Source organism: Ranitomeya variabilis, chromosome 5 (genome assembly GCF_051348905.1).
Source record: "Ranitomeya variabilis isolate aRanVar5 chromosome 5, aRanVar5.hap1, whole genome shotgun sequence".
NCBI classification, from domain to species: Eukaryota; Metazoa; Chordata; class Amphibia; order Anura; family Dendrobatidae; genus Ranitomeya; species Ranitomeya variabilis.
Window position 1 is genome coordinate 165,616,302 of NC_135236.1, and position 16,339 is coordinate 165,632,640.

Below are 16,339 nucleotides of genomic sequence, written 5' to 3' on the forward strand. Positions count from 1 at the left end.
CGATAAGGGATCAGATGACGCCGCACAGTCTGAAGCGGGTGTAAGGACCCGAGTGTGAGAGGCCAACATATGTGCTGCGCCAGGCCCTGAATCTCAGCCCCGCAGTGTTTTAACAATGTTAAGACACTGCGGGGCTGGGATTCATGGTCATCGCGAACCGCACCGGCCGACATTACATGATGCCAGAAGATGGGCAGCGCTAACGGCGCTAGGCCAGGGGATAACACGACAGCGCAGACTCCTGTACAGCAAATAACAACGCTCGGGAGGCTGCACCCAGCACCAAGGTGGGATTCTTGACACCTGTGCTGCGTCTCATTACAAAGGGAACTCGCGCCTCCATTACACAGTTTGACTGTATAAAGGGCTGAATGTTATACGTGTTCCATTCAGCGTGTGCAAGGAGAAAAATTACAAGAGCAACCTTTGACTTGCGCAGCACTGCTGCTGCATAAGCTGTGGCTCTTCTACTTTGTAACCCCTGAGGGGGGGTTAAAGGTGACTTTTGAAATCGGTTCAATTAGGCTTCGGCCTACACTCTGCTCCACCTGCAGAGCCCGGGCTCCAACAACGCTAGTTGCTGTCCGGAAGTGCTGGCTGCACAGAGCCAAACACCTCGCCAATGTGTCAGTGGGGTCCAGCACCGCCAGCTGTTCCCCTGCTGTGTAGCCGGCAACGTGTCCTGCAAAAGCCACGCAGACACAACAGACCCAAAGCTGCCGCCAGTGCAGGCTTCGGCCTACACTCCCCTCCCCCTGCTCCTCCTCCTCCTGCTCCTCCTCCTGCTGACCCTGGGCTCTAACACACCGCCAGTTGGGGCCCAGATGTGCTAGCTGCACAGAGAAAAACACCTCGCCAATGTGTCAGTGGGGTCCAGCACCGCCAGCTGTTCCCCTGCTGTGCAGCCGGCATCGTGTCCTGCAAAAGCCACGCAGACACAAGAACTGAAATTGAAGGGAACCTGTCCCCCCTCCCCCAGGCGTTTTTACGTTATCCAGCCACCTTGTACAGCGGTAATGCTGCATGTGTGCAAGGTGGCTCAGAAACGTATTCTCCTCGCACATGTGGAACTGAAAACACGTCTGAAATGTGTCCTCTGTGTGACCAGTTAACCGTCCCGGTGGTGTGACTTTCCTTTGTAATGACACGCTGCAACCCCCTTGGTAGCGCTGCCCGTCTTCTGGCATCATTGTTTGGCTGGCTGCGCCTCTGCGGCCGCCCTGACCCACACAACGCCCCTCGGTGTCTTATTTATTGGGACTGCGAGGGTGTGATTCATGGGCAGGATCAGTGCATCAGTTCGCCTGTCCCTCCTCTCCTTCCGCCTTCTTCGGACTGTGCGGCTTCATGGCCGTGGCATGCGATAAGGGATCAGATGACGCCGCACAGTCTGAAGCGGGTGTAAGGACCCGAGTGTGAGAGGCCAACATATGTGCTGCGCCAGGCCCTGAATCCCAGCCCCGCAGTGTTTTAACAATGTTAAGACACTGCGGGGCTGGGATTCATGGTCATCGCGAACCGCACCGGCCGACATTACATGATGCCAGAAGATGGGCAGCGCTAACGGCGCTAGGCCAGGGGATAACACGACAGCGCAGACTCCTGTACAGCAAATAACAACGCTCGGGAGGCTGCACCCAGCACCAAGGTGGGATTCTTGACACCTGTGCTGCGTCTCATTACAAAGGGAACTCGCGCCTCCATTACACAGTTTGACTGTATAAAGGGCTGAATGTTATACGTGTTCCATTCAGCGTGTGCAAGGAGAAAAATTACAAGAGCAACCTTTGACTTGCGCAGCACTGCTGCTGCATAAGCTGTGGCTCTTCTACTTTGTAACCCCTGAGGGGGGGTTAAAGGTGACTTTTGAAATCGGTTCAATTAGGCTTCGGCCTACACTCTGCTCCACCTGCAGAGCCCGGGCTCCAACAACGCTAGTTGCTGTCCGGAAGTGCTGGCTGCACAGAGCCAAACACCTCGCCAATGTGTCAGTGGGGTCCAGCACCGCCAGCTGTTCCCCTGCTGTGTAGCCGGCAACGTGTCCTGCAAAAGCCACGCAGACACAACAGACCCAAAGCTGCCGCCAGTGCAGGCTTCGGCCTACACTCCCCTCCCCCTGCTCCTCCTCCTCCTGCTCCTCCTCCTGCTGACCCTGGGCTCTAACACACCGCCAGTTGGGGCCCAGATGTGCTAGCTGCACAGAGAAAAACACCTCGCCAATGTGTCAGTGGGGTCCAGCACCGCCAGCTGTTCCCCTGCTGTGCAGCCGGCATCGTGTCCTGCAAAAGCCACGCAGACACTTGCTCTTGTACCTTCTGCTCCCCATCCTGGTTCCAGTACCGTCAGCTGGTTCCGGGCAGAGCCTTTGGCTTAGGTGCCTCCCTTTGGTATCCGAGTTCCACCAACGTCAGGTGGTCCTTGGTAGTGCTTTCAGGCACGGGTACCTCCTGCTTAGTAACCGGGTTCCAGTAACGTCAGCTGGTCCTCGGTAGTTCCATTGGCTCTTGGACCTTCGGCTACCCATCCGGGTTCCAGCACCGTCAGCTGGTTCTCGGCAGTGTCTTTTGCTCTTGTACCTTCTGCTCCCCATCCTGGTTCCAGTACCGTCAGCTGGTTCCGGGCAGAGCCTTTGGCTTAGGTGCCTCCCTCTGGGTATCCGAGTTCCACCAACGTCAGGTGGTCCTTGGTAGTGCTTTCAGCACAGGTACCTCCTGCTTAGTAACCGGGTTCCAGTAAAGTCAGCTGGTCCTCGGTAGTTCCATTGGCTCTTGGACCTTCGGGTAGCCATCCGAGTTCCAGTTCCATCAGCTGGTTCTCGGCATTTTCTCAGCCTTCTTGTACCTTCTGCTACATTTCCAAGTTCAAGAGACTAAACACAATGACCCAGAAGACCACCCCTAAGATGACGACGACACCAGAGACGACAACCACCGTGATGACGACGACCCTGGAGACGATGACCCCGAAGACCACCCCGATGACGACGACCCCGGAGACGACGACCCTGAAGACCACCCCGATGACGACGACCCCGGAGACGACGACCCTGGAGACGACGACGACCTGGAAGACCGAGAAGCAGAAGAACAAGAGGCTGCAGAACAAAGAGCAGAAGGACAGTAAGCATAACACAAAATATCAGAGCAAAAAATATTATGTAAATTATAAGCAGAAGAAGACTAAGCAGTGTATGGGGGTGAGTCCGTTCCTCCTCGTGGTGCCCCTGGATAAAGCCTGATGCTGCAGGCCAAACTGAACGCGGACAAATGTAACTGTTTTGTGACAGGCAGAACGGAAGGTGTAATCTTCAAACTTTTATAGATAACAACTACGGGAATGCCTGTCACAAATAAGAATATGATGAAGAAGTTGAATATGATGAAGATAATAGTAAAATAAAAAGAATATGAACAATGTAACCCAAAAAATAATAGGTAGAAGATGAAGAAGAAGATGAATAAGGTGAAGAAGTTGATGTCAAAGAAGCTGATGATGAGGATAATTAAGAAGAAAGCGTGGGAGAAGTAAAAAAGAAGGTGAAGGGCGTGGAAGTAGTGAAACATCAATATCTGACATAAAAAAAAAAAAAAAAACATAGTCAAATTCTTTCTAACGCCGAACTTCATAAAAAAAAAAAAAAATCCTGCTATTCTATTACATTGGGCTAAACCTCTGTCCCTTTAATATCTCCGCCACGTCCCCCAATACATCCTACAATATTTTTAGTTGTTTTCCTTCATGTAGAATGAACCTACAAGTGTATAAAGGGTTTATTTTAATTCCGATATTTTCGTCCCATTGACTTGCATTGGGATCGGGTATCGGTATCGGATTGGATTCCGATACTGTGACGGTATCGGCCGATACTTTCCGATACCGATACTTTCCGATATCGGAAAGTATCGCTCAACACTAATCGTCAGTCAAATACCTATCAGAAACAACAAGAAGTGAATTTTAATCCGTTAGCACACCATAGATGGTCTGACACCCAAGATAGCAATCCGGCTGTGAAGCTAGTGAAGGAACTATTAACTGAGCAAAGTGCATATCCCGATGAGGATGCCCCAGAAGAGACGCATCAACTCTGGAAAGAGAGAGGCAAAATGTTCCTGTATCAAAAGAAGCTCTGTAGAAGATACACCAATCCGAAAACACATGAATTGGTTTGGCAGATTATCGTGCCTAAACAAAATGTGAGGATGGTCCTCGAGGCTTACCACAATGGTGCTGGTCACTTTGGTTGGAAAAAGCTAGAAGTACTTCTGAGAGAAAGATTTTATTGGGTCGGGATGAGAAAATCAATCGAACAGTGGTGTAGAAACTGTGGCCCGTGCAACCTCAGAAGGAACGATCAAAAGAGCCAAAGAGCACCACTGCAGCCCATAATCACCAAACAACCACTTGAACTGGTAGCCATGGACCACGTGAAGTTGACACCGAGCCGATCCAGTTACGTCTATGCCTTGACCATCGTGGATCATTATTCGCGCTTCTTGGTAGTAGTACCTGTAAAAGATCTGACTGCAAAAACAGCAGCCAAAACGTTCCAAACGTACTTTTGTAGACCCCATGGATATCCGGAACAGGTTCTCACTGACCAGGGTACAGCCTTTGAATCAGAGATCTTCAGAGAATTCTGTAATATGTATGGTTGCAAAAAGATCCGGATGACGGCCTATCATCCGCAAACAAACGGCTTATGTGAGAAGATGAACCATATTGTGATAGACCTACTAAAAACTTTACCTGAAACGGAAAGGAATCAATGGCCAGAGAAATTGCCTGACTTGGTGGATCTGTATAATCATGTCCCGGTGAGCTCTACCAACTGCACCCCAGCTTATCTTATGCGTGCAAGACCCGGCCAATTGCCAATCGATCTAGAAATGGGAATTCTGAAACCAGACGCAGAAGTTCAAGACTCCAATTGGGATGTCGTACGGCAAAAGCAGTATCGCCAAGTGCAAGAGAGTGTGGAAAGAAGCCTCCAGCAAACCAGAGAAAGACAAGAGCGAACTTTCAACCAGAATGCTCTAGCAACTCCATTAAGACCTGGTGACCAAGTACTCAAGAGGAATCGTCGAACCAATAAACTGGATAATCAATGGGAAGCCGTTCCCTACACAGTTTTACCAACAAGAATGGATAATCCTAAAATGTGTCTCATTAGCAAAAACGGAGGTTTAACATCTGTACTAGTGTCAAGAGACAATCTTAAATTATGTCCGGAAACGTTGAAAGAGCCAGAAGTTGTCCAGCCAGAACCAAAAGTTATTCAACCCATACAGGTTCAACCGGTAAAAGAAAAAGAAGAGGAAATGTATCACACCTGTATAGGAGACTTTCCCAAAACCCTACTAACATACCATGGTGCGGTAGTGGTTCCCATGGTGGCCTTTTATCCAACACTGAATCCAATATTAGAAGTCCCAAGACAGGAAGAAGCTACAAGAGGTTCCAGGTCAGGAAGAACAGATTCCTGATCAGAGTGATCCCATTCACGGTGGACTTGCCAACCCCATAGTGGTGGAATTATCTTTAGCAGAGAGGGCAGATACTATATCCGCAGTAGACAGTAGTACACCACATAAAGAGACACCGCTATTACGTAGATCCCAGCGTAGTACCCAGGGTCAATTACTGGCCAGGTATGCGGATTACCAACTATAAGACTATAGTCATTGTTATCGTTCTGTAACGTTTAAGCCCAGTACCTACAGAGACTTACCTGTATGAACTTCTTGCATATTCTTGAACTTTTTATCAGCCCAAAAACACTAAATCAAAGCTCCGGAAAGACTGCTTTGTGAACTTTGCTTCCTAGTACCTTCAAGGATAGAACTGTATTAATGGACGCTATTTGAAGTGACTTTTTACAGAATTCCATTTTTTTTTTGTTTCTTTGAGTGGTTTTTGTAACTTTTCATTTTTAAGACTCTGTACATATCAATTGTTATTTCAAAATGTTATCATCCCACAGTCCCGGAGTACTGTTCTTAACTAAGGGGGAATGTGGCGCCCCTAGGGGTATTTGCGACAAAAATAGTTATTGACACCAAATACGAATATTAAAATAGCAAGACTGCACTACCATCTCCGGCCAGAAGGGGGAGCTCCAGAGACTCCCCTTGATCTATTCTGGTCTGAGTAAAGGACTGGCAGTTGGGCTGAGGAGCTGAAAGTGAGAGGTCGTATAACTGAACTCCTAACAGCCCTATAACGGATTATAGGCCCGTAATACCCATAGTAGGAAAAGAGGAATAGAGAAAAAGGACATTGTGAGAACCGGGTAGCAATAACCTCTACCCAGAATAGGCGCAGAGACGGATACCGGATCCGTGGCTATATTCATTATATATAATACAGCAACCGGAAGGAAGTGAGGTGATATCAGCTTCACCAGGGTAAGACGCAGCAACAGACACAGAGTTCAGCGGTACTCCCAGAGGGGGTAAGCCGACAAAAAAGGACTCGGGTTGTCCGTCGAACCAGAGTACAGAAGAGACAGATTGGGTTGGCAGCCAGTTCACATACAGCAGCAGGGCCATACAGAAACTGCGCATAATAAGAGGTGGAAATCCTAACAGGGTCAAAGTAATTCAGAGTTCTTAAACAGACTCCGGTGACAGTATTGGTTGCAAATCCCTCTTTGTTGAAGTAAACTGGTTAAACGTTTCAGCGCCTCAGTCTTTCATTTGGACAATAGCCATCGATCCAGGATTGGGGTCATCACAGCTGGGAGGACCTGCTGCTGATCAAGTAAGTGTCTGTTCCTTCATGATATTCCTTGCATTGTGCATCGCCTGAGGCCACAGCACCGGGTCAAGCCACTAGTGACATCCCCCTCAAGAGACGGACCTCATTGATCTGGTGCTGGGTACCTCGGTCTCCCGGGCGTCACACAATCATTGCATAAGAAACAATATGGGAGACACACTTTTTTCTAATGGGAATGGGAAAAATGTTGTCCTGAGGCCCTCAAGTAAGTCTGCTGAAAGGGTTATTGGGGTGCATGTAACTTTGGTGCAGGGCAGGCCTTGCATTCAATGCAACATTTTTTCAGGAGGCCCTCCTGTTCATCTCGTGAAAGGGGTATTGGGGTGAGTCCTAATTTTTCGCAGTCCAGCCAATCACTGCATAGGCAATAACAGTATAAGAGACCCACTTTTTAATGGCCCTTTAAGAAGATTAATGCCGCCTGATGCCCCTCTAAAAATAGGCTCTGTGACTTTAAGGCTATGTGCACACGTTCGGGATTTTTCACGTTTTTTCGGCCGTTTTCCGCTGAAAAAAACGCTTTAAAAATGCATACATAAGCATCCCATCATTTTTAAGGCATTCTGCAATTTTGTGCACATGATGCGTTTTTTTCAGGGAAAGAAACACATTGCGGTAAAAAACGCAGCATGTTCATTAATTTTGCAGATTTTTCGCGTTTTTGCTGCTATTTAATGCATTGGGAAGCTCCAGAAAAAAACGCGTAAAAAACGAGAGAAAAACGCAAAAAAAACGCATGCGGATTTCCTGCAGAAAAAGTCCGGTTTTGTTCAGGAAAATTCTGCAGAAAATCCTGACGTGTGCACATAGCCTAACAGTCCCTCCTTCATTAATGAAACAAGATGTGTCTGCTTATGTGTAACACATCACATGGCCAGCTAGGGGTGTTAAATATTGCAATAACATTACCCAGTGAATGCATTTGGTTGAAAGCTATGCTAAAGGTGAAAAACGCATCAAAAACACTGCTTGTGAACATAGCCCAAGTGGTGGAGGAACATTTTTGTTTAGAGTTAATTATTTTGCCTTATATACAAGTCATTACCCTGGAAAGGATGTTCCTTAACATATTTCCCAGCAAAATCCATTTTGTTTTTCTTTTTGTATGTTTTTTTGGTGCACCTGTAAAAATGGCGTGAAACTCTGACAACATTGCTTACAGCTATGACCTAGGAGGCAGAAATGCTTCCAGGGACATTTGCCATGATGATCCCATGTCATTTGAGCAGTATTTCCATCATTTTCAAATGTTTTTAGACCTTAAAGGGACCCCCAGGGGTGATTGCGGTAAAAATGCTCGGGTCTCCCATAGGCTTACATTGGGCTCGTTGTTCTGTTCGAGTACCGCAGTATTACAAATTGCTCGAACCGAGCTATGAGCACCCGAGCATTCACACTTAAATGTTTCAGATCATCAAAAAAATGTAAATATTAGATGAAGATGCCTTATTTCATTGTTTTCCTAAGGGATGAAATAACTGTGAATCGGTACCTTGTCTACAAAAAGGGGTGGTTATAGTGTCTATTTTGAAAAAGAGGTTAGGGGGATGCCCTTGCTGCCTGTCTCTTAGGTAAACTGTTTGTACCAGTGAATCTTTGTCTGAGAATCCTTAGTGAAGATCACAATTTGGTCTTGGCCAGGCATCATTACTCTGCATTTTTGGTGGCCAGGGGTACATCAGCATGTCCGGGAGTATGTCACCGCCTGCAGTGTCTGTGCACATTTTAAGACCCCTCATACTCGTCCGTTCGGGTCTCTCCAACCACTCGAGATTCCCAGTAAACTTTGGACTCACTTGTTCATCGACTTTATCATGGATCTGTCGGCGGGGAATATTTTCCTTTGCCCCTGTTCGTGTTACCATTTTCGTCTGGTTGGTGTACTATGGGGCACAACTACTCCCCTCTTCCCTGAGTGGGGGAAGGATAGAGACGGAGGGCAGATTCAGGAGATAAGGTAAGGTACGTGGCCATGGCATCTTCACCTTCAGAAGTAACCCAGGGAACAGGGCAAGTTAGGGCTCCCCCTTGCGTTAGGGACAGAGAAGGAGTCCCTGGTCCTTGGTAACCCGAGAATCGAATTGTGACAATTTAAGTGTGACAAACATGCAAAAAAATAGGAAATCAGGAAAGGGGGAAACACTTTTTCACACAACTGTGTGTGTATATATATATATATATATATATATATATATATATATATATTTTTTTTTTGCAAACTAATGCAGCCCCATGCAACCCGTCGCCCTAGGCATGTGACCCCAGTACTTGTGTAACATACAGCCCTGCTGTTCATGTATAAAAATGGATGCCATATGAATTACATACAGATGACAATAAAGATAAAAAAATTTCCAGTTTTTTATGGATGAAAATCTAATAATTTTTCATGTTCTTATCTGAACTTAGCGTAAGAGAGACCTTCCATCCCATCATTGTCTATCTATTCAAAAAAGATGTAAAATTTGGAGATCTCTTAGGACTGTATTCAACCCCTTTCAAGCTTCTTAACACTAACACAGCATTAGTGATGGCAAAGTACCTCACCCTGGACACAATAGAAAAGGATGATAACCTGGTAGTAAGCTAAAGTCCATTTAACCCCTTAATGACCTGTGCTTTTTTCGGTTTTGCGTTTTTGTTTTTCGCTCCCCTCCTTCCCAGAGCCATAACTTTTTTATTTTTCTGTCAATATGGCCATGTGAGGGCTTATTTTTTGCTGGACGAGTTGTACTTTTGAACAACTCCATTGGTTTTACCATGACATGGAAAACGGGAAAAAAATTCCAAGTGAGGTGAAATTGCAAAAAAGTGCAATCCCACATTGTTTTTTGCTTGGCTTTTTTGCTAAGTTCACTAAATGCTAAAAATAACCTGCCATTATGATTCTCCAGGTCATTATAAGTTCATAGACACCAAAATGTGTAGTTTTTTTTTATCTAAGTGGTGACATTTTTTTCCAAATTTTGCTAAAAAATAATAATTGCGCAATGTTCTGATACCCATAGCGTCTCCATTTTTTGTGATCTCTGGTTGCTTGAGGGCTTATTTTTTGCATGCCAAGCTGACGTTTTTAATGATACAATTTCGGTGCAGATACGTACTTTTGATCGCCCGTTATTGCAGTTTAATGCAATGTCGTGGCTACAAAAAAAAATGTAATTCTGGTGTTTTGATTTTTTTCTCGCTACGCCGTTTAGCGATCAGGTTAATCCTTTTTTTATTGATAGATCAGGCGATTCTGAATGCAGCTATACCAAATATGTGTAGGTTTGATTTTTTTATTGTTTTATTTTAAATGGAGCGAAAGAGGGGTGATTTGAATTTTTATTTTTTTTAATTTTTTTTTCATATTTTGAAAAACATTTTTTTTTACTTTTGCCATGCTTCAATAGCCTCCATGGGAGGCTTGAAGCTGGCATAGCCTGATCGGCTCTGCTACGTAGAGGCGATGCTCATATTGCCCCATTCAGCAAAATTACTGCAATGCTATGAGCGCCGACCACTGGGTGGAGTTCATAGTAATCTGGCATCAAGAACCATAGAGGTTTGCTGGAGACCTCTGGTTGTTATGACGATGCACGGATGACCCCCGATCACGTGACGGGGGTCAGCGGTGCGCGCATTTCCAGCTGGCTGGCCAGAAGCGCTTGTTAAATGTCGCTGCTAGAGTTTGACAGCGGCATTTAACTAGTTAATAGGCACGGGCAGATTGCAATTCTTACCCATGCCTATTGCAGGCACAAGTCAGCTGTTCAAAACAGCTGACATGTCCCGGCTTTGATGCGGGCTCACCGCAAGTGCCCGCATCAAAGTGGGGGTTCTGCCATCGGACGCACTATTCTGTCCGATGGCAGAAAGGGGTTAATAAAACAGTGCACTAACAGACTTTTCATGGTTTGTTATAAAACAAAAAAATGATCCAAAAATTGTCCCTCTTGGTTACTTGTGATCAGGCACCATTATGTGCAGAACACTGACTCAAACTGACAGTGTCACTGTCAAAAATAACATCATGCTGCTGTGTTTGAGAGGAGTGTTGTGCTCACTGATATACTTGATGAAGGCCAAAAGAGCCAATTGTGACCAGTGTTTGGAAGTACTACCGCCCAGTTGTCAATCTCTAGTTTTTCTTTTTACCATACATTTTGTACAACACTAATTAAGTTTTGACAAATTTCTCAACCCCAATTGTTCAACCCTTGCCAAAAAGGGCGTTTCAAGAAATATTAGGGTATGTGTCCACGGTCAGTAAACGCTGCGTGTTTGACGCTGCAGCGTCAAACACGCAGCGTCCAGATGTTCCAACATAGTGGAGGGGATTTTTTGAAATCCCGTGTCCACTATGCGTGGAAACCCGCACGCGGCGGGCCTGTGACTCCGGACATGCTGCGCGTCTTTTCAGATCGCAGCATGTCCGTACACCTTGCGGGGACGCAGCATCCCCGCAAGGCATAACACAGGGCCCTATGGGAGGGGGGCGATGATCCCGGATGTGTACAGTTAACACATCCGGCATCATCGCGTCCCAGAAGGGGGCGGGGCTTAGCGCCGAGCGGCTTCGCCGCTCCAGCGATACCGCCCGCCATCCTGAACGTGGACACGCAGCCTTAGTTAGGAAGGTACATTTATAGAAAGCAAAATGTGTTAGCAATCTACTATATAATTGTCTAAGGCTCACTTCCGTCTTTCTGTCTGTCCTTCTGTCTGTCTGTCACGGAAATCCCAAGTCGCTGATTGGTCGCGGCAGAATAGCCACGACCAATCAGCGACGAGCACAGTCCGGCTGCAAAAAGGCCGCTCCTTACTCCCCGCAGTCAGTGCCCGCTCCATACTCCCCTCCAGTCAGCGCTCACACAGGGTTAATGGCAGCGTAAACGGACCGCGTTATGCTGCGGTGTAACGCACTCCGTTAACGCTGCTATTAACCCTGTGTGACCTACTTTTTACTATTGATACTGCCTATGCAGCATCAATAGTAAAAAGATCTGTTAAAAATAACAAAAAAATAAAAAATAGTTATATACTCACCGTCCGTTGGCCCCTCGGATCTAGAACAGGCCTTTCCCGCTCCTCGCGTCGTTCCGATGACCAGCATCGATGAGGAGCATCGGTAAACGCTTCGCCTGCATCCGGGGGCCAACAGAAGGTGAGTATATAACCATTTTTTATTTTAATTCTTCTTTTTTTTTTTTTTTTAACAGGGATATGATGCCCACATTGCTATATACTACGTGGGCCATGCAATATACTACGTGGCTGTGCTATACACTACGTGGGCTGTGTTATACACTACGTGGGCTGTGCTATACACTACTGTTATGGTTTCCAATGGCAAGGAAACATCAGAAGCATAGAATAAACGGACAAGCTCTCGGGTGATGGAAACTAGAGCTGACCGCGATGCTAAACCTACACACCACACTAGAAGTAGCCAGGGGGCATTCCTGCGTTGTCTCTAGATGCCGCGCGCCAGCCGGAGAACTAACTACCCCTGGTAGAAGAAAACACAGTCCTGGCTTGCCTCCAGAGAATGTCCCCACAGGAGATAGCAGCCCCCCACATATAATAACGGTGAGAGCAGATGAAAAGACACACGTAGTATGAAAGCAGATTTAGCACAGAGAGGCCCGCTACCTAAATAGCAGAAAGATACAACAGAGGACTTCGCGGTCAGCTGCAAAACCCTTCAAAACACCATCCTGAAATTACCTTAACTCATGTGACAACTCATGACACCGGAGTGGTAATTTCAGCCCAACAAGAGCTTCCAGCTGCAGAGATTCACATAAGTGCAAACTGGACAAAACATACAAAAATAGACTTAAGGACTAAAGTGTCCAACTTAGCTGAGCAGAAAACTGGGAGCAGGAACATGCAACAGAATCACTCTGGATACATTGATGGCCAGCATTAGAATGACTGAGGAGCAAGGTTAAATAGGATACTCCCACATCCTGATAGGAACAGGTGAACTGAGAAGGCAAAGCTTGCAGGACACCAGTACCACAAGAGACCACCGGGGGAGCCCACGAACCGAATCACAACAGTACCCCCCCCTTAAGGAGGGGGCACCGAACCCTCACAAGAACCACCAGGGCGATCTGGATGAGCCATATGAAAGGCACGGACCAAATCAGAAGCATGAACATCAGAAGCTGTAACCCAAGAATTATCCTCTTGACCGTAGCCCTTCCATTTCACCAGATATTGAAGTCTCCGTCTGGAAACACGGGAGTCCAAGATTTTCTCCACCACGTACTCCAATTCACCCTCAACCAGCACAGGAGCAGGAGGCTCAACAGAAGGCACAAGTGGTACCTCATACCTCCGCAATAATGACCGATGGAAGACATTATGGATAGCAAAGGATGCTGGGAGGTCCAAATGAAAAGACACAGGGTTAAGAATTTCCAAAATCTTATAAGGACCGATGAACCGAGGCTTAAACTTAGGAGAAGAGACCCTCATAGGGACAAAACGGGAGGACAACCACACCAAGTCCCCAACACAAAGACGAGGACCAACACGACGATGGCGATTAGCAAAACGTTGAGTCCTCTCCTGGGACAACGCCAAATTGTCCACCACCTGCCCCCAAATACGATGCAACCTATCCACCATGGTATCCACTCCAGGACAATCCGAAGACTCCACCTGACCAGATGAAAAACGAGGATGGAACCCTGAATTGCAAAAGAAAGGGGAGACCAAAGTGGCAGAACTGGCCCGATTATTAAGGGCAAACTCAGCCAACGGCAAAAAGGAGACCCAGTCATCCTGATCAGCAGACACGAAACACCTCAAATAAGTCTCCAAGGTCTGATTAGTACGTTCCGTCTGGCCATTTGTCTGGGGATGAAATGCAGACGAAAAAGACAAATCAATGCCCATCCTGGCACAAAACGCCCGCCAAAATCTGGACACAAACTGGGATCCCCTGTCGGAAACGATATTCTCCGGAATACCATGCAGCCGAACCACATTCTGAAAAAACAGGGGCACCAACTCAGATGAGGAAGGCAGCTTGGGCAAGGGCACCAAATGAACCATCTTAGAAAAGCGGTCACACACCACCCAAATGATGGACATCTTCTGAGAAACAGGGAGATCAGAAATAAAATCCATAGAGATGTGTGTCCAAGGCCTCTTAGGAACAGGCAAGGGCAACAACAACCCACTAGCCTGAGAACAACAAGGCTTGGCCCGAGCACAAACATCGCAAGACTGCACAAAAGTACCCACGTCCCGAGACAGGGAAGGCCACCAGAAGGACCTAGCCACCAAATCTCTGGTACCAAAAATTCCCGGATGACCTGCCAACGCAGAAGAATGAACCTCCGAGATGACTCTATTGGTCCACTCATCCGGCACAAACAATCTACCAGGCGGACAACGATCAGGCCGATCCGCCTGAAACTCTTGTAAAGCACGTCGCAGGTCTGGGAAGACAGCAGACAATATCACCCCATCCTTAAGTATACCCGTAGGTTTAGAATCACCAGGGGAATCAGGTTCAAAACTCCTAGAAAGGGCATCCGCCTTCACATTCTTAGTACCTGGCAGATACGAAACCACAAAATTAAACCGGGAGAAAAACAACGACCAGCGCGCCTGTCTAGGATTCAGACGTCTGGCCGACTCAAGATAAATCAAATTTTTGTGATCAGTCAAGACCACCACCTGATGTTTAGCACCCTCAAGCCAATGACGCCACTCCTCGAATGCCCACTTCATCGCCAAAAGCTCCCGATTACCGACGTCATAATTTCGCTCGGCGGGCGAAAATTTTCGAGAAAAGAACGCACAAGGTCTCATCACTGAACAATCTGAACTTTTCTGCGACAAAACCGCCCCCGCTCCGATCTCGGAAGCATCAACTTCCACCTGAAAAGGAAGAGAAACATCAGGCTGGCACAACACCGGAGCAGAAGAAAAACGGCGCTTAAGCTCCCGAAAGGCCTCCACAGCAGCAGGAGACCAATCTGCAACATCAGCACCCTTTTTAGTCAAATCAGTCAAAGGCCTGACAACGCTAGAAAAATCAGTTATGAATCGACGATAAAAGTTAGCAAAGCCCAAAAATTTCTGAAGGCCCTTAAGAGAAGTCGGTTGCGTCCAGTCACAAATAGCCCGAACCTTCACAGGATCCATCTCAATAGAAGAGGGGGAAAAAATGTACCCCAAAAAAGAAATCTTCTGAACCCCAAAAACACACTTTGAACCGTTAACAAACAGAGAATTGGTCCGCAAAACCTGAAAAACCCTCCTAACTTGTTGAACATGAGATTCCCAGTCATCCGAAAAAATCAAGATATCGTCCAAATACACAATCATAAATTTATCCAGATATTCACGGAAAATATTGTGCATAAAAGACTGAAAGACCGAAGGGGCATTTGACAGACCAAAAGGCATCACCAAATACTCAAAATGGCCCTCGGGCGTATTAAATGCGGTTTTCCACTCATCCCCCTGCTTAATTCGCACCAAATTATACGCACCGCGAAGATCAATCTTAGAGAACCACTTCGCCCCCTCAATGCGAGCAAATAAATCTGTCAGCAATGGCAAAGGATACTGATACTTGACTGTGATCTTATTCAAGAGTCTATAATCAATACAAGGTCTCAAAGAACCATCGCTTTTAGCTACGAAAAAGAACCCCGCTCCAAGAGGAGACGAAGAAGGACGAATATGTCCCTTTTCCAAGGACTCCCTAATATACTCTCGCATGGCAGCATGTTCAGGTACAGACAGATTGAATAGACGACCCTTAGGAAATTTACTGCCAGGGATCAAATCTATGGCGCAATCGCAATCTCTGTGAGGAGGAAGAGAATTAAGAGTAGATTCCTCAAAAACCTCACGATAATCAGACAAAAACTCAGGAATTTCAGAGGGAATAGATGAAGCAATGGAGACCAAAGATGTGTCCCCATGATTTCCCTGACATCCCCAGCTTAGTACAGACATTGTTTTCCAGTCAAGGACTGGGTTATGAGTTTGCAACCATGGCAATCCCAGCACCAACACATCATGTAGATTATACAGTACAAGGAAGCGAATCACCTCTTGATGGTCTGGAGTCATACGCATAGTCACTTGTGTCCAGTATTGTGGTTTATTACTAGCCAATGGTGTAGAATCAATACCCTTTAAAGGTATAGGAACTTCCAGAGGCTCTAAATCAAACCCACAGTGCCTGGCAAAGGACCAATCCATAAGACTCAAAGCGGCGCCAGAATCCACATACGCATCCGCAACAATAGAAGATAACGAACAAATTAGAGTTACAGACAAAATAAACGTGGACTGCAAAGTGCCAATAGCAGAGGATTTATTAACTTTCTTTGTTCGTTTAGAGCATGCTGATATAACATGAGTAGAATTTCCACAATAGAAGCACAAATGATTTTTGCGCCTATAAATCTGTCGTTCGCTTCTGGACAGAAAGCTATCACATTGCATACTCTGTGGTGCCTCTTCAGAAGACACCGCCAACTGGTGCACAGGTTTGCGTTCCCGTAAACGCCGATCAATCTGAATTGCCATTGTC